The sequence below is a fragment of the Mus caroli genome, unplaced genomic scaffold (assembly GCF_978045245.1).
Source record: "Mus caroli unplaced genomic scaffold, Mus_caroli_1 scaffold_6, whole genome shotgun sequence".
NCBI classification, from domain to species: domain Eukaryota; kingdom Metazoa; phylum Chordata; class Mammalia; order Rodentia; family Muridae; genus Mus; species Mus caroli.
In genome coordinates, this window is record NW_028227261.1 from 120,478,143 (window position 1) to 120,506,068 (window position 27,926).

Consider the following 27,926-nt stretch of genomic DNA (forward strand, 5'->3'; position numbering starts at 1 on the left):
CTTTTAAGTCCTTCTAGAAATGCAAAGTCATTATTAGTGAGAACTTTGTTTTCTTCCATAATGATTCCTAATTCATTCTCTAATTGCAGGTACGAACAAGACAAGGATATTGAGAGTTGCTCAGAATAGCCATGGTTGATGGAGATGCCTCTAGGTCAGCATTCAGTGATAAGGTGGTTGGTAGGCACAGGATGCGATTTTTCTATAATATGGACAATACATGGAATGAGGCGGATGATGTTGCTCATCCTGTAACGTCCGGCTTTCTTCTGTTCACACACCAAAGAAATGCTTTCAAATCAATCAAGTGGATCTTACATTTGTATCATGTGTTTTAAAATTAAAGTGATTTTTTTATGTCGGATCTGTTTCATACTTTAACATGTTTCTTCAGTTATTTTTCGTTATTTTATGTAGGACTGCCATTTTGGAATTTATCACATTTCAGTAAAGTGATTCATCAGCTCTTTCAAAATAGCAGAACCAATTATGCAGTTATTTAGAAGGTTTATGCCATTTTATTATCATTTATTACTTACGTGATCATTTGTATGAGAGAAAACTGGTTTTGACTGTCTCTGACTCTTGTTGAAGAGCCAAGTTAGATTCTTGAGCATGGTATGAGAAAAAAACTGTTTTGACTGTTTCTGACAATTGTAGATCGAAGTTAGATTTTGACCATCTAAATCATCACATCCTGCTTTGATTTGCTTCTTCACTGGCTTCTCTCTCCAGTTCTGTACTTCAAGTGTGCCAGATGTTACCACTGACTCTGTTGCCCTTTCCTGCTGCTCAGATTGTTTATCACACTCCCCTTTAGCTTAACTTCTCCCCCAAGCCCCCACATGACTTTGCATCTGCTAACTGCTTTTCTGTGTCTGCCTGAAGCCCCATCATCCTTAGGGTTTCAGAACCTCAGGACAGCATCCTACATGGTCCTGCTCTTCAGATTTTCACACACACACACACACACACACACACACACACACACACACACACACACACACACACACCAGCACAGCCCCTAGTCCCGGCATATGTACTTCTTGCTTTCATAACTCAATAACTGCACTCTGCACGGTGCTTTCCCCTGAGTATACAAAAGAATGTGTCCTGTGCCATGTTCTTTCCTGTGCGTCTCTAGGGCTTTATACTGTTTGTTCTGGAAGGACATGATTTTATTACTGTCAGGTGATTTCTCTTCCTTAGAGAGCACATATTGGTGTTACCTTAGGGGACTGCATACTAATACAAATGTTGCAGTAGCTCTCTGATGAGAGGGCTTAAACCTAACCCATTTGTCTGAAAGAGTTTTGAGTTTTGTCTTAGTAATTCTTGGAAGAAAGCTGTTTTTATATTTTTTGAAGAATAAGGGGAGATTAAGATACAGAAGTGAAGCTGTAGTGTTTCTGTTCTCCACATACAATTTTTTTTTAGAATAAATATATTTATGAGTGACTAGAAAATTCAGTGGGCATATGGTTAGATCAGCATAAACTTTGAAAAACTGCATTCTTTAAGAGAGAATCCTGGGCTGGTGAGATGGCTCAGTGGGTAAGAGCACCCGACTGCTCTTCTGAAGGTCCAGAGTTCAAATCCCAGCAACCACATGGTGGCTCACAACCATCCGCAACGAGATCTGGCGCCCTCTTCTGGAATGTCTGAAGACAGCTACAGTGTACTTACATATAATAAATAAATCTTTAAAAAAAAAAAAAAAAAAAGAGAGAGAATCCTACTATCATTGTAGAAAGCAGCAGGCAGCACTGCTACCTGTGAACTTTACTCATGCCGGCTTTGCTATCAGATTCCTGCATGAGGGCTTTGTTCTTGTTGAAAATGTACACTCTTGATAAAAAGCTAATGACAGGTAAGTATATATGTAGAAATATATGGACAGCCGTAGAGAATAATAGGCTAGCATATTTGTCTATAAAGTGTGATTTAAATAATTTTTAAAACTTGCTGAATTATCTTCATAATAGAAAAACTTTAATATTTATTATTTATTCTACAAAGTGTAGAATTTGAATATCCTTTTAAGCACTTCTTTTAAATGGCAGGGAAAAGTATTCAACATCTCACTTTGTTTTTCAGTAAGAGCAAGAAACTGTCAGAGACAATTTGTCTATAATATGAACAACTTTATCATGGTTAATAAAATGTCACATGAAACCTGGAGCCAAATATTATTTACCTCTATAGCTGCTTTATCTCTCATTTGCTCCCATGTCATCTGGTTCCTATTTGTCCAAATTCCCTCTTGTGTTTCAGTAGAGCTGTTTCCATCTCCCTCTCTGCCATCCCTTCCCCATGGTTTAACTCTTTCAGATAACTCTATTATCTCCAACTCATATTGATCCCAAGAGCTTCAGTTCTGCATTTATGATGTTCTTCATTGATGTACCACTATCATTTCAGGATGCAGAACACTGGAAGGCCCTCCCCAGTGATGGTATCATTCCTTACAGCAACAAGGCTAAAAATCCTTATCTCAGCTTTCTCTTTGCCCTGAAGGTTAGATGGAATGTGGATTTCCATCTGATACCTGTGCTATAGCTATCACTGTAAGAAAGAGGGAAGTGATGAGATGAGGAATCCCAAGATAGCCACTTGGACAAGAGTGGATACCCATCCCAGACCATCTTCTTCTACCTACTTATAAAATACTATATGAAAGAAGAATTGATGTCAAGTGAGAGATGGGGTTGCCATCCTATAGTCAGTCACAACTCTGATCTATAATTGTTCCAGTCTGAAAGAATTACAGGAATGGAAATGGAGAGGAGCCTGAGGAGGAGAAGGTCCAGCGACAGGCCCAAAGTGGGATCCAGCTCAAGGGGAGGTCCCAAGGTCTGACATTATTACTGAGGCTATGGAGCGCTTACAAAAAGGGACCTATTATGACTGTCCTCTGAAAGACCCAACAAGCAGCTGAAAGAATCAGATGCAGATATTTGCACCCAACCAATGGACAGAAGCAGCTGATCCCCTTTGGTGAATTGAGAAGGTTGAAAGAAGCTGAGAAGGGTGATCCTGTAGGAGGACCAGCATTCTCAATTAACCTGGACCCCTGAGATCTCTCAGACACTGGACCACCAACCAGGCAGTGTACACCAGTTAATATTAGGCCCCCAATACACATACAGTAGAGGACTGCCAGGTCTGTGTTCATCCATAGAAGATGCACCTAACCCTCAAGAGACTGAAGGCCCCAGGGAGTTTAGAGGTCAGGTGGGGTTGGGTTGGTGACATTCACATGGAGACAGGGGTTGAGGAGGAGGTATGGGATGTGGAACAGAGTATGGATTGGGGGCAGGGATAAAATATGGAGTGTAAAAAAAAAATAAAATATAAAGGGTAAAATAAAAAAACAAAAAAGAATTGAAGCATTTATTTGAGTCACTACATGATTTAATCTCTTTTTATAATCTTTTACTTTGAAAATGGTAAAAGTGGTTTCCCAATTAAAACCTGTGAAAGAGGCTAAGAGTTAAACAGCAAGGGAAGACTGAAAGATGGAAGGAGAAAGAAAATGATACTTCCCTTTCATATCCATAGATAGTTGCTTTTGTCAGCCTTGGTCAGAGATGCTTTTTATTGCAGAGGCTCCTAGCTATTCAAGGGGCTGAAAGCTAGGCAACTGTGATTGTTCAGCCGTGTATGGACCATCTATAACAACCCCACCCACCCAAGGTCCAGGAAACATCACAGAAGAGCATAAAGAATGTAATAACTGGGGGATGGAGAAGGGTGCTGTGAGATGCTCTCTGCCTCGTGGCTGTTGCACACATGAATTGATAGCAGCTGTGGAAACAGCTCCCTACACTAGAACTTACTGCAAGGAGCATTGCAAACTCCAGCAGAGTTGAAGAGTCACTACGCTGTTACTCTTGAATATATATTTTAACTGTGTGCCTAGAATTATTTCAACAGCAAGCTTTCCCAATGCCATGTGAGATTCCCTTGGGTTTAGCCGTAAACAAAAGACCTTACGAGTTTATTTACTTGTCTCATTAACTCTTACATTATCTGTGCAAGGTTAACTTTAGTCTCCTTTTCAACATGAAGAAATGAACTTAGAGGAGCTTGAAGAAGGTCATTTTGTGATGTGATAGAATTTAACTCTTATTTTCTGACATTTAGCTTTCTTCCCATGCACTATCATTTTATACTGCTTAAATGATGATATGACAATAAAATGGACAAAAGTAGGGCCATTTAAAAATTTTAATATACAAACACATGCAACCCAATACTATTATGCATCTAACTATATCTGTAGGGTAGATGTTGGATAAGATCAAATAGAAACTGTATTGATGAGGCATTGTAATGAAATGAAATAAAAGCTTCATGTTGCATCAGAAGCCTGAAAGTCATAGCTCCAGAAACTATATTGTTATTTAAAATAAAGAAAAGTCACGTCCCTATATTAGTTACTTGCAAAAACAAAAGGAGGAGAACAGGAAGTTCCCAGAAACAAAGGGTTTTGTGTAAATAGTCTGGAGTATGTGAACCTTGTTATTCTGTTTTGTTTTGTTTTGTTTTTAAGCCGAGAGTGAAATGAAAAACCCCATTTAGAAAGGTGAGAGATTATATAAACAGTCATGTAAAAAAACCAAGATACAGCCTTTTGGAGCAGGAAAATGGAACCAAGGAGCCATAGGAAATAACCTGGTAACCTGGTGCAGACAGTTAGGGAGTAATTTACATCACGAATAGATGAAGACACATTGGATGGTATTGACAACACCCAGCTGTATAAGCTGACCACAGAAAAGGTAAAAGAAGCACAAGGTACAGATCTAATTGCTTATGATGTAAAATCAAACAAAATGGAAGAGTCAGATGAGAGTGGGTGACAGAAGAGGGTTTCTAGCTAGCAATTTTAAGCAAGGAGCCACAGCTTCAAGTGGTGCTAATTTCACTGAGAAAACAACTGAATTGTCTGTGGTATTGGTCAGAACATCAAGAATCTCCCACTGGGTAAGTAAGGATGTTTTAAACATACTAAAGTGTTCTCACTAAGAAAAATTGTCTCTGTTATTAAGCTGATTAGTAATATAGATTTAACTATAATAATGTCACAAATGACTTTGTTCTGGTCTAAGGGACCTCCCACAGGGATTTTCTTTCCACAGAGGAAGATACTAGGAACCACCATTATAAAATGATTGACAAGATCAACTATTTTTGCCTTACCTGGGTAACAGAGAGGATTACATCTGTGTGATATTGACCTCAGCCACCTCTCTGTCTCCGTAGTCTTTGATAGACTTAAGTAGGGATTTGTAAGCTGTATGAGAGCTCTACTTTCAAAGAACGTTGGTATATGAATAAAAAAAAATATTTTTTGGTGGTAAGACAGGGTCAATATAGCCTTTAGCCCAATTATAAATTGTTCCACAAAGAGATAAAGTCAACTCCTGTAGAAGCTGCTTCAAGTGTGTGTGTCGGGGGAACTATGAGGGACATGGGTTTTGTCTGGGTCATGGGAACAAGGCCAAGCCTGCAGTGGCACCTGTGAAGAAAGCCATTCTCTATAGAGAGACACCAGTCAGACATGATCCAATAACTATGAACACCTTCTAGCACTAAAATACAACTTTTCTAGGGCTGGAGAAATGGCTCGGCTACTGGTTGAATGGTTACTATCCTTATAGCCCAGTTGTTAATTCCCTTCCAATCCTGTAATCTACTTTAACATTTTTCTCTTTCTTCTGTTGCTTCCACATCCTAGAAGGCAATGCAAAAATTTAGAACCCAGGTTAATTAATGTAAGAAGAGATTATCGCCTTAAGAACTAAGCCCTTCCTTTAGTAGTCATGACCCTTTTGGATAACCTAAGATAAAATATATAAAAGACCAACCTGACTCTTAGGAAATGTTACTGTCCAGGTGGCATCTTCTATGCAATGTTCTAGCTAAAGGGTAACACATGGAAAGGAAACCTCAAAGAACTGTCATCCAAAGCAGCCATCATTTCCCCCTGGAATCCCAAGCGATCATCCTATATACCAGGAGGGGAGAATTTCTGTGTGCTGCCTCAGTGAGTGACTTTATTATGATTGTTGGTTTACAACATCACAGATGGGTTCCTTGCTATGTAAGAAACTTGTTACATAAGTTTTACTCACCAGTGGGACTAGAAATCTATGGAAAAGCAAGTTTATTCTAAACCAATTAGTTTGGACAGCTCAAAGAACAGCAAAGTAGGAAGAATATTATATAAGTATGCAGGAATTCTTAAATCTGAGACAAGGAGGCTTTATAGTACCTTAAATACTTCCTTATCAAATTTTACTTCCTATATTACTGCTGTAGCTATACTGTGTCTTCTAAAATTCCTGTTTTTCATATCTGGTTACGGATGGTTGTGAGCCACCATGTGTTTGCTGGGATTTGAACTCAGGACCTTCCGAAGAGCAGTCAGTGCTCTTAACCACTGGGTGGTGGCGCAGTGGAGGGATTCCAGCACTCTGGAGGCAGAGGCAGGTGGATTTCTGAGTTCGAGGTCAGCCTGGTCTACAGAGTGAGTTCCAGGACAGCCAGGACTACACAGAGAAACCCTATCTCGGAAAAACCAAAAAAAAAAAAAAATCCTGTTTTTGCTAAAATAGCAGGTGCCTGAGACTGTATTGGCATTTGTCCGTAGATATAGGATTTAAGATTAGAGAGATGAGGAATAAAGTGTATCTTTGGCACGCAGCTTATATGTGAACTTTGGAAGACTACTCACTCTCTCAGGATTTTTTTCATTACTTATAATTACACCTAACATTTTGTTTGAATAGAACTAAAAATAATTTTATAACCACTGTACAACAAAAACCATAATGAAATCCTCAAACCTTAGTCTACTATTCCGGCAACTTTTATACCTTAACCTTTATTTTTTTCAAAGTTCTAGTTCAAAAGCAGTGCCAGAATTTCTAAATATGGTATATGGGCTTTTGTAGTTATGACATAACTTTCTCTGGATAAGTGAGATAGAGATTTGATAATCAGCAGCTTACCTAACATTCACAACCAGACTGTTCTTGTGCTAAACATAAGTAACATAAGTAAGCATGGATGTTTGGAAGCCATAGAAATGGTCTACCTCTGGTTCTGCCTAATATGAACCATTATTGATTCTACCCCACGTTCAGTTCTTTCTAGGTGAGACTCATGAATGGGAATTTTAATGGAATCAATTCTTATGGAAGGAAATCACAAGCCTGGAATGACCGTTTCTCCTTTTTAAGAAACTTATTCCTTGAGTAAACCTAATATTCATTCTTTGTTTATTTTTCAAAACTTCCATTCAGAAGCTTACAATGTACTCTTGCTATGACTTTTCACCCACATTAAACCACATGCCAGTTTTGTGTGTGTGTGTGTGTTCGTGTGTTCCCACTAACAGTGTGCGTAGACAGCCACATCTTGCTTTTCTTATTGCAGCATCCTCAAGTAATAACTTGGGAGAGTGACGCTTACTAGAACTCATCTCTGCTTTACCAATCTAGGAAAGCATATTAATCTCTTGATGTCCTTTATCTAGATCCCAACTTATCATGTTTGGCAATTACCTTACTATAAGATTCAAAGTTGTTTCCTCTTTGCTATTTCTTCTGTTGTTGCAGTTATTTTAAATAGTTTTAAAATCAAGAAGCCTCAGTTTAGCTAAAAATATTATAGTTTTGTTTGAGAATTTTATATGCAGTCCTAGCACAATGATGATGTGGTTGAATATAATGGTGTCCTCTCTGACTGCTGTTTCTTGCATGGTTGTTCTGTAATTTTTCCCCATTTCAAAGAGAATACTGGGGAAAAAACAGCTTTTTGTTGTGGTTGTTCTATTCCTATCTTGCTGGGGTTTTTGGATATGAGGCTCAGAAGTACTGCAGTCACGTTATTCCATCTTAAGGAGAAGGTTAACATATGGCATATTCAGAGAATAGAAACTGCCTTTGTTTCTTTTCAATTTCTATGACAAAACACCATTACCAAGGCAATTTATAAAAGAAAGCATTTAATTCGGGGTTCATAGTTCCAGAGTTAGCATCCATGACCATCATGGAAGGAAGGAGGCAGGCAAGGCTCTGAAGCAGTAGCGAAGAACTCACATCCTGACATAAAACCTGGAGGCAAACTGATGGATACTAGAAATGGCTTGAGACTTTTGAAACCTTAAATCCTACCCGCTAGTGACATGATTCTCCCAATAAGGCCACACCCACTTCCTAATCCTTTCCAAATAGTTCCACCATCAGAGGACCAAGTATTTAAATATATGAGCCAATGGGAATCATTCATATTCAAAACACCACAGGAACCAATGGCAAAGAAAGTGAATGCACTTCTCCATGCTAATCTTTAAGCTGGACTCTCTCTGGACTTTCAGTTATCTTGACAATGCCAGCACAATTCCTTAGTGGGTTAAGTGTACTAAGTTCTCTGATATGTCTAAAAAAAAAAATCATTCCATTTAAAATTTATTTTGATGTGTTTCTTGTTTTTCCCCAAAGAGGCATGTATGGGATACTGACTCAGTAGGTTCACTTAGAAATATGCCAAAGCAGTTGAAATAACCAAGACAATAAAAGGCAAAGGTCAAGTGTGTTAGTTACTTTCTTGTTGCTATGATAAAACACTACTACCAAAGAATCTTATGGAAGAAAGTGTTTATTTGGGTGTTGCGGGTTCAGAGGGTTGAGGTCTATAATGGTGGCTGCAGCAGGTAACAGACATGCAGCTAGAAGCTGAAAGACCACAACTCGAAATGCAAGCATCAAGCAGAGTAGGTATACCTGAGACAGCCCCTGGCTCCTGAAACCTCAGTCAGCTCCTGGCTCCTGAAACCTCAGAGTCTGTCCCTCCCCAGTGATGTACTTCTCCCAGCAAGGCCATATCTCTTTAGCCTACCCAAATTGATACCAATGGGGACCAAATATTAAGATGCCTGAGGATATGGGACATGTCTCACTCAAACTACCATACTGTACTCTTTGGCCTGATACTCTTGTGCCCATATATAAAGCAAAATTCATTTAGTCTAACTTTAACAGTCTTCAAAGTCTATCCCTCAAATGGAAACCTAATATAGCAGAAACTTCCATATATATATATATATATATATATATATATATATATATATATATATATGAAGGGAATCTAGAGGATCCCAAGTGATCTAGATGTTTGCCAGACAATGCCCCAAGTGAACCCCTAAACAACTTAGGTTGTTGCCAAGTCTATAGGTTGTTCTCCACAAACTGATGACAAGGACCTGTTGCTGAAGAAAATACCTATACAGCTCAATGAACACTGAGAAGTCTGCTGGTAACTACTCAGAGCCTTCAGCCCTGGGTTACTGTCTTTGGTATAGGAAGATACTCTGCACAGTACCAAAGGAGAAACATAAACACAAAAAAACCCTGCTACAAAACCTTCAGTATACAAAGGTATCTGGACTACAAGATAATCTCTAACACTGATGGAACAAAGCTTGTGGGAATAACCAATCAATATCTGATTTCACTTAAGGCCAACTCCAGAAAATGGAGCCCATACCAAATGTTGCTTTGGGTGATCAAGTATCCCGTCCCGCGGGATTCAGTTATTCGTGGGTGCAAGGGGGACCGCGAACCTGGAAGGAAATGGGAGGAAAAGAAAGAGAGGCGGAGACCAAGTAGAATTGTACCTATCAAGGTCTCGTTTATTAAGCTGAGGTGCCTTCTTTTTAAAGCATACATCGCGGAGAATATGGGAGGGGTCGAGGGGGAATTATACAAAGAACAAAGAAGTGGGCATCTGCTGACATGGGGGCTGAGGTCAGGTGCCAAACTTGCGGGCACTCTGCATCTTATCTCTGGAACATAGATCCTCCTTGACAGCCTTGGGTGTCAGGCTGGGCTCAGGCGTAACTCATGTCCTTGGATGTCATGGGAACTCAGGAAGAGATAAGGAAGAGGGGACCATTATTCAACTTTACAGCCTTAGGTGTTAGGAAGGGAATAGGGAGGAAAGGGGGTGGCAACCAGCTCTTAGCACAAGGCCATTTGATTTGTTAAAGAGATTTGAGAGGGGATCATCTTCTCACGGGATGGTCTCTGACATCTCCCCCTTTTGAATTAAATTTAATAAGGCCACACTTAACTGAGGTGATCAAATAATCTCTTCATCTTTAGATGAGCGGGCATTACCATGGCTGGGGGGACATTGACCCGATTCCTCCCGTGGGTACTGTCACAGACCCACACTTGTGGCTCTTGGTATCTTTTGGGGAGGTGAGGCAGAGCCTTAGAAAAATTATTAATTGTAACTGAAATCAGATACCAACCTCTTTCCAAACCGGGTTTGTCTCTCAGGGAACTCAGAAATGGTCTATATGGACCTTCCCCTGCAATACTTAGTTTGCACCCATGCTGGGCCCATACCAGATTCGCATTTTTAACGAACCAGCATGCACAATTCTGAATTTTGTGCAGTTCTCATAGGAGAATTATCAACCTCAGACTCAGTAAGGCCTCTACAAGAATTATGTCAATTGTAACGCCACAATTCGTGGCTCTTAAGCTATAATAGGAGCTGGAGGTCACCCTTCTTTGTCCCTATTGTCTCCAAAACCTAAGGAACCAGGGGGACTCTGCATTAGCAGCAAGGGTGGAAAATTGGAGACGAGTCGCTGTTCCTGTCTCGGTGGGAGGAGGATCTTCTTCGTCTGAGTCCTGGATATCCAGCTGATGGTAGTGGACTGCAACTGGCTTACTTAGAGCAGCTTCAATCTGTGACTTAACAAAACTGGTTAGTTTTTTAAAGGCCCAGGGGCCAAAAGACAAAAGCAGCAAAATACCCAAGAAAGGTCCCAAAAGTGTGGGAAGCAAGGTAGTGACCCAGGGAGAAGTAGAAAACCAATTTTTATACCAATATTCTTGTTTCTCTCTGCTGCGTTTTCTCTCTTCCAAACTAGCTCTAACTTTATCTATACTATCTTGAACTAAGCCGGTCTTGTCAGAGTAAAAACAACATTCTTCTTTGAGGGCTGCACACAACCCTCCTTCTTTAAGGAACACTAAATCAAGACCTCGCCTGTTTTGTAATACTACTTCAGACAGAGAGACCAAGGAGTCTTTTAGATTTTTTAAGCCTCTCTGTAACTCTTGAATATCTCTGTCCACAGCAAGGTGGAGCTGAGTATACTGTTGTTGGGAAGTGACCAAAGATGCAATACCTGTTCCTGTGCCTGCAGCTCCTAAGCCTAGGATTACTGCTAAGGTTACTGCAGAAATAGGCTCTCTCTTATCACGGAATAGATCTGTGTCACTCTTCCAGAGCTGGAGGAGGTCTTCTGCATGGTGTACTGTCAGCTTCGGGAGAAGCTGAACTACAACACAATAATCTCTGTCATTTAAAAATGTCTGAGTGACTATATAGGTAGTAAGTCCAGTAGAACATGCTAAATAAGTACCATTAGGTGCTCCTAGATATCTAGAGGTGGCCTCTACTATAATAGTCTGATTGCAAACCTCTAATAAGGCCTGAGGAGGAAGCATAGAAGGCCCTAAAAGGCATAAGCCTATGCCAGACACCTGACTTAAAGTGAGTCCATCATGGCTCTCGGGGTGCCATCCAAGCTTACTGGAATCATTAATTGCAACAACTGATCCGAATGTTGCCACTCCTTCGTAAAAGGGAGGTTGAGGAGAAAAGCACACCCAACATTTTTAAACACCATCTTTAGCACACAATTTAATTATCTGTGCTGAAATAGGATATGTATGTGATTTAATTCACATATACTTTTCTCTCATATAAAGGCTATTTTTTAAACACAGTAAATGGGATGCATGCATGCATGAATTTATAGAAGATATAGGAGCATGCATAAAAACATTGTTTAACTTATTTTAAGATAATGACTATTAATTTTACTTAATATGATGGTATGTAATAGATCAAACATCAATATTCTGCAATAACTAAATTAATGGCTGTTTGGAACAAGGAAAAGACACTTATATATATAAGCAAACTCTGTACACTATAACTTTATATAAAGTAGGCAAGTCAAATCGCAATGTCTTGATAAATTCTACAGCTTGATTGACCTTTTATAAACGTTGAATTTAAACCTTATTTAGAACAACATCTGGCTAGGTCTGTAACAAGGCTCTAAGAAGTGCCACACAAGCCGCGCTGAGGCTACTCTCCTCTGAGGTCAGCATCAACCTAAATGCAAACATTTTCTCAATCTGAACACTCTGTCAGAGTCCTGGCCCAAAGATTATCCCTATTTTGAAGTATCTTTAAAGACCTGTTTTTTTGGGTTAGTACTGTTTAGAATGACTCCAACCCTGAGTTCTCAATTTTAAGCTAACTTTCTGTTACAAGCAAAAGGCTGCCTGCCCCTTTAAGAGCTTGTAATTGGCCCTTAGCAGGGCTTTTTTAGCTGTGTTGGCTCTTAGCCACAGTGCAGCTAACTTATCAGTTTGTGCTATGCAAATTGAGACTGCTTTTTAAACAAGTTAAACTAAATTAAAGGATGTACAGCCAGCAGATAAAGTTTTAACCATTTATATTTTTTAACATGAAACACAGAACAACAATCATTCAAACAACAAAACAAAAACAAACATGAATTGACAAATATATGGACAATTTGGTGCACCAAAAACAGACAATAGACAGACAGGGAATAGAACTTGGTGTCTCAAAGGGACACAGATATCTTAACCAGAGCTAAGAATATCTCCATAGGAGATAGAAAGGAAGCAGGACGTCTCCCGTTTTCCTTCTGTTTCCAGGAGAGCTCTGAAATAGCTTATTTTCATTTTTTTCTCTTTTTTGCTAAAAGGTCTCAAACAGGGGATAACTGCTTTTCTAAAACTTATTTTCTCTCTCTCATGTTTAGAGTCTACTTCCTTATCTCCTTCTTCTGGGAATACATCCAGAGAAGGGAGAGGAGGCACAGTGGTTGCTTTGATAGTTACTCTTCAATAAGAAAAGACAGTTGTAGGGACCGCATCAGGACCCTCATTAGCTAGTTTATCATTTAAGTCTCTACCTATCTTTCACCATTTTTTACAATGTATCTCTGCTTCATCTATAATAAACCATGGACATACCTGGTCTATGAAAATAAAAAGTCTAATCTATTTTTTCTTTTTTACTCGTACTCCTCTTTCTCTGAGAGCTACCTTTAAGCCTTTGATGAAGGCTGCCTCTTTAGATAGCTTGTTTCCCATGACCTGAAGTGGAGATGACTCACTCACCAAGGACTTCTCGCTCTTCCGTGAGCAGCGGAAAGGGTCCTTCACTGCTTCTGAATTGTTGGGGTCGCGACGAACTTCTCTGGAACCTCCACCGATTAGGAATTACGATCCGGACCTCGCCCTCACGTCGGGCGCCACTTATCCCGTCCCGCGGGATTCAGTTATTCGTGGGTGCAAGGGGGACCGCGAACCTGGAAGGAAATGGGAGGAAAAGAAAGAGAGGCGGAGACCAAGTAGAATTGTACCTATCAAGGTCTCGTTTATTAAGCTGAGGTGCCTTCTTTTTAAAGCATACATCGCGGAGAATATGGGAGGGGTCGAGGGGGAATTATACAAAGAACAAAGAAGTGGGCATCTGCTGACATGGGGGCTGAGGTCAGGTGCCAAACTTGCGGGCACTCTGCATCTTATCTCTGGAACATAGATCCTCCTTGACAGCCTTGGGTGTCAGGCTGGGCTCAGGCGTAACTCATGTCCTTGGATGTCATGGGAACTCAGGAAGAGATAAGGAAGAGGGGACCATTATTCAACTTTACAGCCTTAGGTGTTAGGAAGGGAATAGGGAGGAAAGGGGGTGGCAACCAGCTCTTAGCACAAGGCCATTTGATTTGTTAAAGAGATTTGAGAGGGGATCATCTTCTCACGGGATGGTCTCTGACAATCAAGAACCTAAGATTAGGTAACCCAGGGTCCTAGGGTAAAACCAATGCATTATTGTTCTACTAAAGAAACAGTAATAAAATGACACCTAATGACATCCTGCTGTCATCATAGATCAGAATCTTGCTCAGCCATCATCAGAGAAGCTTCCTTCAGCAACACACAGAACAAAAGTACAGAAACTCACAGACGATATGCAGAGAATATGAAACTTGAAACACTCGGCCCTAAACAGGATGTCTCCTGTCAAATCCCTTCCTTCATATCTCAGCGGAGCCTGTGAAAGAGGAGGCAGAAAGAGTGTAAGAGCAGTGGAGATGGAGGACACCAAAAAAGCAAAGCCCTTAAATCAACAGGACTGACACACATGTGAGCTCACAGAGACTGAGGCTGGATAACTGGTGCCTGCATGAGTCTGCACCAGATGGGGTCCGGAGCTGAAAGGAGAAATAGATATCTGCACCTATCCCTAAGCCAGACGCTATGTCCAATTGAAAACCATGTGCAAATGAAAATTTAGTTTTCTCCCAGGGAGTCTCACTGGGGAAACAAACTACTCTTAAGATAGGCCCCATGCCCCAGAAATAGGTGGCCAACAGAAAAAAATAAAAATAAAAACAACAACAACAAAAAAAAAAAAACCCGCAGTGGCACCTTTGGAGGTTCCTTGCCTCATAACGTCAGATCAAGGCTTTTGTTAGTTTGTCTTGTTTTGTTTTTTTATTTTTTATCTTTTATTTATTTATCTCTTTTGCATATATATTATAGATTCCAGCTTTTGTGCTTTTATGGGATTCCTGAGTGGGTATGTCTCTGCATCTATACCCGTTTCTTGTGCTTTTTCTTGGGCTCTTTTCTTTCTGTTTCTTTTGTCCCATTTCTGTGTGTTTAGTATTATTGTTGTTGTTGTTTGTGTTCTAGTGAGAGAGAGAAAGGGCATGGATTTGGATGGATGGGGAGGTATGGAGGAATTGGATGGCAGGGGGAACCTCAATCATGGTATTTTATATGAGAAAAAAATCTATTTTCAATGAAAGAAAAATGCAAACTATATAAATTACTAGACAAGTAAGAAATGAATAGATTCATAGTTCATGTCAAATTAAACCAAGACCCAATGGCTCAAGGTATAACAGAAGAATAGTGGTAAGAAGTCACCGTGCCCAAAGGTATTTGTCTTATTTATAAACTCTCTTGCTGTTTATGACTTTACAGTTTCAAGAATGTGGTTGTCAAGGGTATAACTATTTAAACAATTCAACAAATGCCATTTTAGTATTAAAAAATAAATAATAAGATAAAAATTTAAAGAATCCCCAAAGTCTTTTACAGTCCTGATCCTGTTTCAGAGTTGAAAGTCCAATGCCCCTTCTGAGACTCAAGACAATTTCTTAACTGTAACCACTTGTAAAATGCAAAAGTAAACTGCATTCTTTCAACATGCAATGGCACAGAATATCCATTCCCACTTCAAATGGGAAGATGGCAGCACAGTGAAGAAACACTTGACCAGAGCCACAAGGCAAACTCCAACTCCTATAGCCCCATCTAGCTTTGCTGCCTGCAAGATACATCTCTTAGGGATGTTCCACTCCCTTTGTGTAGCTCTCCTTGGAAGAACTTGTGATTCTGGCACCTTTAACATCTTGGAGTCTCCAATACAACTCGAGCTTCACCTGCGGCTGCTTGCCATAGCCTTCGCGCATAGTCTCTTGCCAGTTCAGGCCTTTATGCCAGGGACTGCCCTATACCCCCACAGTTCCTGCTGTACCAAATGAGTCTGTCCCAGATGTAGTCTAGAGCTGAAAGGAGAAGTGGCTTTCCATAATGTGGAGGAAGATTTTGTGACCCTTTTGTTCATGTATCTTGTCATGATTCTAAGGCCCCACTTTGTGGATGACACTGACAATTCTGCTGCCAGCTTGGGATAGAGCACTGGGCCCTTGAATGACATTTGCAGATGCTCTAGTTGGTTGTTTATTTCTAGGAGCAGAAGATCCCTTAGACACTTTGTCTTCACAAGCTGAAAGATTAATTGCCTGTGGTCTTTGCCTGGGAGCATCCTTCCCTTTATTCCAATGGTTCCTACTTAGTGGCATTAATCTCCTTAACAGTCTCTTTCAGCACAATCCTTGGCTGTCTAAATGTTCCAGTGTCCTTTTACTTTCCAAACTGGGCATTATGTATTTTTTTTTTCTTTCTGCTCCACTTGTTTTATGTGTATGATTTTTTTTTCCTTGTAGGCTTGCAGCACAGTGATTATGAATAACCATGCAAGAGTCAGTATTAGGTGTTTTGAAATCTCCTCTACCGGAAAGTTTATTTAGTCTGTTACTTTAAAATATATCCCCAGACAAAGTATGTGTACAGAAAGCAGCTATTTATTAAAATATTATAAGAATAGACTCTGTCTCAGTTGCTAATATTTTCCTCTCCTAAACCTCTTGATCTGGTTCTCCTGCTCCATGTTTCCTTAGCCCTGTCTTCCTAGCTCCTTGGTCATCCCCTTAAACTCACCTAACAGTTTGTATTGCTTTTTTAGTCCAATGTCCTAGGGTCTACCACATTTCTCAAAAAGAAAAATTCCACATCGGTGGGTTCTTCACAGCAATACCCTTTATCTATTGCTGTGATAAAATACCATGAACTTGACAAAATGACTTTTGAAATCTCAAAGTGTGTCTCCCAGCAACATTTTCTCCTGCCAAGGACACACCTCCTTAGCCTACCCAAATCAGGGACCAAATATTCAGATGCCTGAGAATATGGCTACATCTCATTCAACAACAAACTTATGGCTTGGACTGTGGCATATGCTGCAATATGTCCAAGAGAGAAAATTCTATACCCCCTTATTAATGTGACAGTTACATCACCATCATAGATTCAGAGCCTACTTCAGTCTATCTCTGTGGCTTTTAGTAAGACCTGATTATTCTAAACAAATACTTCCAGAAATAAGGATTTCAGACTAAAGTGTAAACCAAATGCTGACCAGGGTTCTGGTCTTCCTTTTGGATGTGATCAGTGAATGTAATGTGTGGGACTGTGAGGTGGCTGAAGAAGGACAAGATGGAGAATGCACAGCTGGAGGGGAGGTTGAAGATGCTTCCATACTCAGGCCAAAGCACTCTCCTTGTATACCTAGGCTTTCACTGAGAGATTATTTTGTGTTAGGTGAAATGATAAAATATATAATACTGTTTTTTTCCTCAAAAAAAAAACCTTATTTTTGTTGTTGTATTTAATTATTGACTCTTTTATTCAATCCCACCTACTAGGCATCTTTGTTTAGTGCTCCATCCTACTGTAAGTAATAGAGAAGACTGGTAGATGAATAAAGAGATTTCCTATCTTTAAGCCCACTCCACCCCCAGCTTCTACCACAAGGACACATGACAAAGCATTTTAAGACGTGGTAAAGAGCAATAGCATAACTAAAAACCTGGCATGGATTAACTTTGAAATGCTCCTTCGCTAGGCTCAGAGTTTGAATGCTGCGTCTCTATATAGTTGTACTATTTTAGTCAACAATGGCCCCTTAAGGAGGTTGTACCTCACTGGAAGGAGTAGTTCAATAGGGCTGGGCCTTTGAAGACCTGAAGGTGAAGCATGTATCCTAATGTCAGAAAAGTTAAGTTAGCATGTTAGCGATATTCTGCACACCACTCAACATTATCTCTATCTGTAAGAAGAATGTCTTAGGTATCATGTTTTAATTCTCAGTGATGATGGATGGTGAAGAATATATTTGAAGATAGGAACACCTGCTCCTCTGTCCATGTCTACAAAGTACTAGACAGAGACATGCGTGTATATTTAGCAAGTAGAAGCAGCAGTAACTTAAATTTGCCTTCCAGTAATCAGAGTTTGTTCTACACTGCATTTTCTTAATGTATAACTATTCTCTACTTTCAGATGAATTTAGAGAACGTGTGTGTTGCTTTAAGTTTAGAATTCTCTATTAAATAGCCCGGTATTACAAGTGTTAATTCTGCTTCGAATACTGCCCGACTTACTCAGGCAATGCTCAGAATATGGAGTTCATGTTTGTTTGTGTTATTTGGAATTCTGTTTGACAGATTAAAACGTCAAATTATCCTCATGAACACAAGTTGGGATTACTATATGTCGAGTTTCTAGATTATGTTTTATCCTGGAAGCTTTAACAGCTTTTCCTCCCAGTTGTGGACAGAAAGCAATACTATTCTGGAGGGGTATCATCACGACTCGTGGTAGTATAAATGCTAACTGACATTAGCAGCAATTGATAGATCAATAAGTGGTTTGGGGGAATTTTCCTCAGGAAAAGAAGTTAGAGCTGTCACTCATAAGTTGCAAAATTGAGCTTTAGATGAGTTCACACTCCTACCAAACTTTTACTCCTAACCTAATATTTTTATAGAGAAAATGAAAACTCACAGAAAGAATGTAGAGTAAAACCTGGGGTAACCTACGGTGCTGAATTTGTCTTCCTCCTGGCTGAGCTCAGTCTTGTAACATTTTTCACTTCTCTGACATTAGGCACAGAGGAAAAAGAGGCTCTATATAGGAGGGTATAATTACTCAGTCTGATGATATACTTTATAATCTCTTCCTCTAGATGCCATTTTAAATATTTAAAAATTCTGTGTATATTCAGATGATGTGTCAAACATAGCTCTGTGTCCACGCTGTTATTAAATCTCAAGGGGTCATTGACAAAGACAAAACTAGTAACTAATGTTCACACGGCTTTCCAAATGCTCTCTGACTTCCTATTTCTGGTCCCCAAGAAGTCTATATCAGGGAAACAACAACAAGAAGAACAAAGGTGTCATGTTCAGCACCATGAAATAGGCTGTGTCCAGGAAAACAGCCAGCCACCAGTTCCTTAACAGCTGAGTTTGGAGGGGAGGGGGGATATTTATGTTCATATGATTACACACTGCTTCTATTAAAGCACTATAAATCCTAAATCTAAAATAGCATACACTCATGTCCACAGATATAGAGAAGGCATTTGATAAAATGCAACAATTCCTAATGACAAAAGCCTTGAAGAATCTAAGACTAGAAGTAACATACTCCAATACAATAAAGAATATATACGGCAGTACTATAGCCAATATTACCAAAAAGGGTAAGACTGAAAGAATTTTTCTCAAAAAAAACAAAACCAAAAACAACTCAGTTGCAAAGCTAGGGTGCTTGCTGTCTTTGCCCTTATTCAATGTAGTGATCAAAGCATTAACTAGAAAAGTAAGGCAAGAAAAAGGAATAAAACGTAGAGTTTGGTCAGTACCAGCTCCATTGCTATGGCTAAACTGGTTACCATCATAACCTTGGAGAATCTGTAGCCACCAACCCTACAGCAGTTAACAAGAGGCTAAGACTCAGAAAGGCTCTGTTGCCATCAGGGTCACCCATACACACAACCATGAGAAGCTAACTGCCTAGCCAGTAGCTTCTTCTCCCAGCCTTCAGTACTGCCCATACCAAACCTGGCAGCATGAGATGTAGGATAGATAGTCTAGGCAGCTTCATATTCATGGTGTATGCTGACTGGAACAAAATTGTATTATGGAGAAAGGCTTTGGAAGTAGTAAAATTGTTAAATTAAAATTAATGTAAAATTAAAAATAAAGCAAGACCCATCTATTCTCTGCCTCCAAGAACAGCATTCCACTATAAAAGACACACTACCTTAGAGTGAAAAGGTGGAAAACAGCATTGCACACCACAAACACCACACCACCAATAATACTTCAGAATGTATAATAAATATAATGTATAATTTATAATTTATAATATGTAATATATAATGTGCAATATATAATAACATATAATACATAATTCATATGTCACATATCATACATCAATCATACATATATATCATACATCATACACCAATACGATATATAATATATAACATATAATATAAATATAATATATAATATACAATATATAGTATATAGTGTACAACATATAATATATTCTATATATGTATACTTAGAATAATATTTAAAGTCATTTTAAACAACTACTCCTAGGAAACAAACAGGTATTGCTATTCTAATATCTAATATAATAGACTTCAAACCAAAAACAGAAAAAAAATAAAAGTCACTTCATAGTGATGAAGGGAAATCTCCTTTGGGAGACTACACTGACACAGCAGTAAGCTGCCTTCTGCTTATGCTCATGGTCACAAGCCTTCCTGAGAGAAGGCTGTCTTTCCAATGAACAGTGGTGAATTTACAACCTTATGAGTGCCCTAGATGTACAGAATAAACAAGAAATGTGCATCCAGCTCTGAACAAGACATTTATACTACCACCTCTAGGCTCAGAGAACACTGCAGAAGAGGAGGTGGGAAGTATGTAAGAGCTGGAAGGTGAGGCGACCAGCTGAGAGGGCTATTCTCTAGCCTCAGAATGAACATTTTGATTAATAAGTCTCAAAACTATGGTTAAACTAGGCTCATATAAGACAGCTCTCCCAGCTACTGATCAATGGAAGGTAAAGGATAAACAGGACATTTCCCTTCATCTCTGAAATTTTGGAAATTGGTTCTGGAAGAGGGGGAATCATGTCTGTAGTTGTGTACCTACCAGTGATCCCTCTAGGCTCAAACATGTAGCTCCCAACTCAAGGCCACAGAGATGCCCCTGAGAAGTATCAATAGGTCACAAACAAAACAATCCGCTTGAACACAAAAGAGAGATGTGTGGAGGGGGAGGGGTGAATGGGGATGGGAGGGGGATAAGAGGGAAGTGGGAGGTAAGCTGGTCAGTGCATTACATACATGTGTGAAAAAGTCTATGAACAAATTTACTTAATAAAAAAAAGAACACTGTGATTCAAAAAAATCCCTGAACATGGTGTACTTATAAAATAAATAATATAAAGGTCAAAGAGTTACCCTAGCACAATAGTAGTGAATAACTTTACTATCTAGTTCTCACCAAATGATAGGTATTCCTGACCAAAAACTATATAAATTAAATGGCATCATAATCAAATAGTCTTAACAGACATCTACAGAAGATTTCATCTAAATGCTGCATAACACAAAATATTCTCAGGAACCCAGAGAACTTTTTCAAAAATAGGCAATATATTAGTACATAAAAAGTCTCAATAGATAGAACAAATTGAAATGGTGTTTGTATTCTGTCTGATCCCGATGGGAAAAGACTATAAACGAGCAGCTGAGAAACCCCAGAACATAGGCAAGCTCATGGAGATTAGACAACATCCTAGCAGTGATAAATCAATCTTTAAAGAAACCAAGAAGGAACTTTTAAAAATGCTAGAATAAGATGAATATGAAAACACAAGGTTCCGAAACCTATAGGACATAATGAAAGCATTCCTGGGAGGGAGGTTTACAGCTCTGTTTGCAATAAGAAATCGGAGATTTCAAACAGTTTAATGACACACCTTGGGGCCCTAGAAGAAGAGGAAGAAAGCAAACTAAATCAGTAAGTAGAAATAAATTAAGATCAAGCATTAATTAATGAAATGGAAACAAGCAATACAAAAAAAATCAATGGAACAAAGAGTTAGCTCTTTTTAAAAAATAAACAAAATTTACAAACCCTCAGTTAAACCAAATGAAAGAGAGAAAAGACCAAATAATAAATTTTAAAGGAATAGGGAGCCATTAAAACATTACCAATAAAATTTTAAATGTCATCATGTCTTACCTTAAAAGCCTATATTAGAGCCAGGCGTGGTGGCGCATGCCTTTAATTCCAGCACTCGGGAGTCAGAGGCAGGCGGATTTCTGAGTTCTAGGCCAGCCTGGTCTACAAAGTGAGTTCCAGGACAGCCAGAGCTATACTGAGAAACCCTGTCTCGAAAAACTACACACACACACACACACACACACTCACACACACACACACACAAGCCTATATTATACCTAAGCTTGGAAAATATAGAAGAAATGAATAATCTTTACATGTATATGACCAGCCAAAATGAGATTAAAAATTTAAATATATCAATAAAACATTGAGATTTAAGCAGCAATTAAACACTTCCTGAATTAAACAGACCAGGCCAGATGGTTTAACTTCAAATTTTACTAAACCCTCAAAGAAAAACTAATCCTAATGCTACTCAAACTTTTCCAGGAGATAGAAAACAAAGGAAGATAAAAGACTTTTTATGAAGCTACAATTACTCTAATACACACAGATGAAGATGCAACAACCAAAGAAAATTACAGTCCGGTTGACTTAATGAAATCTATGCACAAAAATTTCTTAACAAAATATTTGTAAATTGAACTAAACAAAATATCAAAAAAATCATTTACTATAGTCAAGCTGGCTCTATCATTGAGATGAAAAGATAGTTCAGTATACTTAAATGGAAAAGTGGTTATATATTTTGTAAGTAGACTCAAAAACAGAAATTACACAGTAATCTGTGTAGATAAAGAAAAGCTTTTTGACAAAATACAAACTTCTTTCATGTTAAAAGTCCTGAAGAAACTTGGAAAGAAGAAACATTGTCCAAGATAATAGTTTATATGTGATAAACCTCAAGCCTACATTATAATAAATAGGATTCAAATATAAGATGTCAAAAAAAAAAATAGGATTTGAAACACTTGCAAAACAGTCAGGAAAAAGACAAGGGTGTTTTATTTCTACTCTTATTTACTATAGTACTGGAAATTTTGGATAAAACAAGAAAACAAGAAAAACAATTTAAAAGGATATAATAGAAAATGAAGTCAAAGCTTGTCTTTGTCTATTTACAGATACTAAGAGTCTACACATGGGATTCCTAGAAGATTCCAAAAACCAAGTAAACAAACAAAAACAAAAACAAACAAAAAAACAAAAACAAAAAAACCCTCACTAAACTTCTGTCTTAGTCAGGGTTTCTATTCCTGCACAAACATCATGACTAAGAAGCAAGTTGGGGAGGAAAGGGTTTATTCGGCTTACACTTCCACACTGCTGTTCATCACAGAAAGAAGTCAGGACTGGAACTCAAACAGGTCAGGGAGCAGGAGCTGATGCAGAGGCCATGGAGGGATGTTCCTTACTGGTTTGCTTCCCCTGGCTTGCTCAGCCTGTTCTCTTATAGAATCCAAGACTACCATCCCAGAGATGGTCCCACCCACAAGGGGCCTTTCCAGATTGATCACTAATTGAGAAAATGCTTTACAGTTGGATCTCATGGAGGCATTTCCTCAACTAAAGCTCCTTTCTCTGTGATAACTCCAGCTGTGTCAAGTTGACACAAAACTAGCCAGGACACCTTCTTAGAGTTGATGGACATCTTCGGCAAAGTACCAGGATACACATTTTTAAAATTAGGAAAACAATTCTTTTCACAATAGCCTAAAAATAGCTTCTAATAAACCAAACAAGGATGTGAAAAATCTCTACAATTAAAACTTTAAAAATATAAAATCTGTAAAATTGAATAAATAAATTGAAGAAGACACTGGAAGATAGAGAATTCTCCTTTGCTCATGGCTAGGAAGAATCAATATTATGAAATAACATGTCCTACCAATCACAACCCACAGTTTCATTGCAAGATCAATAAAAATTGCAGCAACATTCTTTACAAAAAATAGAAGAAAATCAATATTAAACGGAAGCCACTTTGCAGTGGATTGAATGAGAATGTCCCACACAGGCTCAGATGATTGATTCTTTTGTCCCCAGTTAGTGGTGCTGTTTTAGTAGGTTTAGGTGTTGTGGCCTTGTTTGAGAAAGTATGTGGCTTAGGGCAGGCTTTGAGGTTTAAAATTCATGCCTATTTCCCACTTTACACTCTGCTTTCTGCCTTCTTCAAGATGTGAGCTCCCAGATATTCCAGCTACAACGACTGCCCCTTACTACCATGATTCCCTGCCCTAATGAACTCTGGAGCCTCAATTCCAAATAAACTCTTATTTTTTTAGTAAGTTGCCTTGGTCATGATGCCTTATCACAGCAACAGAAAATCAACTAAGTCAACCCTGTAGCCAAAGTCACCTTGAGGGAAACAGAACAGGGCTCGCAGTATCACCTACCGGATTCCAAGTACTGTGTTAGAGAGCACAGTAATAAAAAGGGGATATTAGTACCAAAAGAGGAACAGAATTAAGAATTAATTTAGAATTAAGAATGCAACTGTTTCTTTGACAAAATTGACAAAAATACACATTGGACAAAGGACAGAATTGTGCTGGAAAAACTGGATATTTACAGGAAGAAAAATGAAACACTATCCTTATCCCTTGCCCTACACAAATGAACTTCAGTTGGTTCAAGGATCTCAACATAAGATCTGAAAATCTGAAATTGTTCGAGAAAACTAAGGAGTACACATCTAGATATAATCACAGACCAAAAAAGAAAAAGAAAAAAAAAACACCTTTCTGAATAAGATTCTAATCACTCAGGAAATAAGAACAGGGACAAATGGCATATCATGAAAGTAAAAAGCTTCTATACAGCAAGAAACTATAAAGCAAACTTCTTTTTTTTTTTTTTATTTATTTATTATATGCAAGTACACTGTAGCTGTCCCCAGACACTCCAGAAGAGGACGCCAGATCTCGTCGCGGATGGTTGTGAGCCACCATGTGGTTGCTGGGATTTGAACTCTGGACCTTCGGAAGAGCAGTCGGGTGCTCTTACCCACTGAGCCATCTCACCAGCCCTAAAGCAAACTTCTACAGAGCAAAGAAACTGTCAATCAAATAAAGAGACAGCCTACACAATGACATAAGAAATTTGGCTAACTATAGAGACAACAGAGGCTTGGTATCGAGGTTATACAAAAATCTAAGGAACTAAGTCTCAAGAAAACAAGCTACCTAATCAAATGTCAGCTATAAAACTAAATGAAGAATAACCAAAAGAAGAAATTCAAGTAGACTAATAAATATCTTTAAAAGTGTTCAATATCTTTTGATTTCATGGAAATGCAAATTAAAACTCTCACATCAGAAAAACATCAACCAAAATGGCTATCTTCAAGAAAATAAATGAACAGAAATTATGTGATTAAAGGGATATCCTTACCTATTGCTGGTAAGATTATGACATTTATTTAGTCAGTGTGAAGGATCCAAAAAATTTAAACTAGATCTACCATGTGACTTAGCAAACTTACAAGTCCATGTCCCTTGATGCTCTACTCACAATAGCTTGGAATCATCTTACATGTCCATCAACTGATCAGTGGGTAATGAAAATATACATGCACACAATGGAATTTTATTCAGTATCAAAGAAAAATGAAACAATAAATTTGCAGTAGAATTGACAGAACTGGAAGGAATACTATGAAGTGAGGTAACCCAGAAGCAGAAAGACAAACATCACATGTTTTTAGTCACATACAGAGCCTAGCCTTGATGTTTTAGATTTGTGTGTTTAATTCAGAGTGTGTATAGAGGTTGGGATGTGAGAGAGTTCACTTGGATTGGGGGACTAGTGGGTAAGAGAGATTATAGCAGTCTACTAATAAAGTAAAAATTGATGATATGGGAGATTAAAATTTTAAATAGGGATAGGAACTGGAGGAAGGAAGGGATGGGATTAGGTTGAGCAAAATTAAGGATGTATGGAAATGTGCCCACTGTTTTGTAAACTAATTAAAATGTAATTTCCTTTAAATTAGTATGAATGGAAGTAACCTGCATGAGTGGAAAATGCTTCCCTCAAATGACATAAGTTATTAAGTAAAAATTTCAATCCTGGGCATGGAATACCTTTCTGTAAGTGTTTGGTTGAAGAGACTCCAAAACTCTCCAAACAACACTGGCCACTGCCATTGCCCTCGACTGCCTACTCTACCAACATGATAAGCCTCTGTTGAGGATGCTACAACACACTTTGGTTGCATGGCTGAAAAGTCGATCTGGAACTGACTGAAAGTGATATAGAAACTTCTTCCCTGCTGGCTAGTTCTCACAGTACTTGAAGGTGCTGTTTAGGCTATATACTGAGGAGAATCATTAGTAGCATCCTTACCTATCTGTGACTCCTGAATGTTAGAGTTCTGGCCTGCCAGGCAAGATGTGCTAACTGGTGTAACGGCACCTTAACTGTTATGCAGCAACCAACTGTTTCTGATTGGATTTTGCTCCGCAAGAGGAGAAACACGTCAGCTGCTGTAAACCAGTCTAAAGCCTACACTAAGGAGGTCATAGGCTCTAGTCTGGTGAACTTGTTACTGATATTTTATTAAAGGGTCATCTTGCCAAACTGCTTTCCAAATCTTTATTTGCAGACCTGTAAGTTAGTGCTTCTCTAAACTTTGTTCAGAGAGGCTTCCTCTTGGAATGGACGGCAGTCAGTGCCAAGTCATAACTGGTCAAAGTACTGAGACTGAATGACTACCGAGGACTCCATTCTAAATGGGACATTTAGATCACACACACACACACACACCCCGCAAGAGTTGGGGAACATTGTAGAAGAGGAAAGAAAGGAGCTGAGAGCCAGGGGAGTGTCAAGTGCTCTTTCTGGACATGCATGCCATTGCATTCAAGAACTCACAGCAGCTGTTCTTCTCTGCATGAGACTGGCATGAGCTTTGGCATGCCAACGTATCACGGATCAGAGAAGGAATCATGAGACAGCCCCTCACCACCCCTGACTGTGGCGCTACTGGCAGCTGATGGACCCTAGAGGAGGCTCCCATTTTTCTTCAGGAGTGTGGCTGCTTGTGGTCTATTCATGTTCCTTTGCAGACAGGCAAGTTTAACCGAACTAAATGGCTTTAAAAAAAGAAGGAGGAAGAAGAGGAACAGCAGGTGGAGAACAAAGAAGATCTGAAGTTGGAAAGGGAAGGTATTCTTGGTTATGTCTGGGAGAGCAGAATGCACTATGTGGGTTGGGTATGATCTAGATACTTTGTTTGTTGTTGTTTTTCCGAGACAGGGTTTCTCTGTGTAGCCCTGGCTGTCCTGGAACTCACTCTGTAGACCAGGCTGGCCTCGAACTCAGAAATCCGCCTGCCTCTGCCTCCGGAGTGCTGGGATTAAAGGCGTGCGCCACCACGCCTGGCCAGTATGAAATCATCAACTAACATTTAAAAAAAATAAGAAAGCAAATTCTTTTAAGAAAGTTGGAAAATAAAGATACAATTTGTTTCTTCTTAACTTTGTAGGTTGAGACAATGTCAAAGCAAGCAGTCCTAAACCACAGCGGTCAAAGCCGGGAATAGCACATGTTTGTAGGGATGCCATTGGCCTGCTGGGACCAAGAGCAGGACTTTCCAGCTTCTTTTCTAGCCGCCTTTCCATTTCATGTTCTTATCTCTAAACAGTGCTTTATCACTGAGGCTGCTCATTCTGAACCTGGAGTGATCTTCCATCTGGCCCCTTGTCTGAGAAGGTGGTTGTATCAACTTCCATTTCTGATGGGAAGTGTGAGAATGGCTTCCTGGGACGCTCACTTGTGACTTATCTCTCCTTGCTCTGCTGTGCATTACAGTCTCTATTTCTACCTTCTCCGACATATCTCTGGAAAGAAAAGAAGGGCCTCTCTCCCAGACAGCTGCTGAGTTTCTCATCAGAGAACCATCAAGCCTCTTCATCTGCCACTGAGAGGGCCTAGAAATCGCCTCCATCCTTTCATCTCTCATCCCTTTGTACACAAATCAAAATTTAACTGAGTGATGTTTAAAGTCAGCCTAGACATAAAAATCTCAAAACAAGTGCATGCCTTGTTTTTGTTATTGTTGCTGTTGTTAAGTTTCCTCTGTGTATTAGTTACTTTCTCTTACTGTGATAAAACATCAGCTTTCAAAGCAACAAAAGGAAGAAAGACTTTACTTTCGGATACAGCTACAGAAGAATAGAGGTCTGCAGTGGGAAAGGCCACCATGAGGTGGGAGGAGCAGGAAGCTGGCAAATCCCATTTGCATTCACACCAAAAAGAACAAACCAAAAAAAAAAAAAAAAAAAGAACCCAAAAAACCCCAAAACCAAGCAGTGCAGGAAGTGGGAAAAGCCTTTCAACCCTCACATCCTCTACTTACTCAACAATGCTT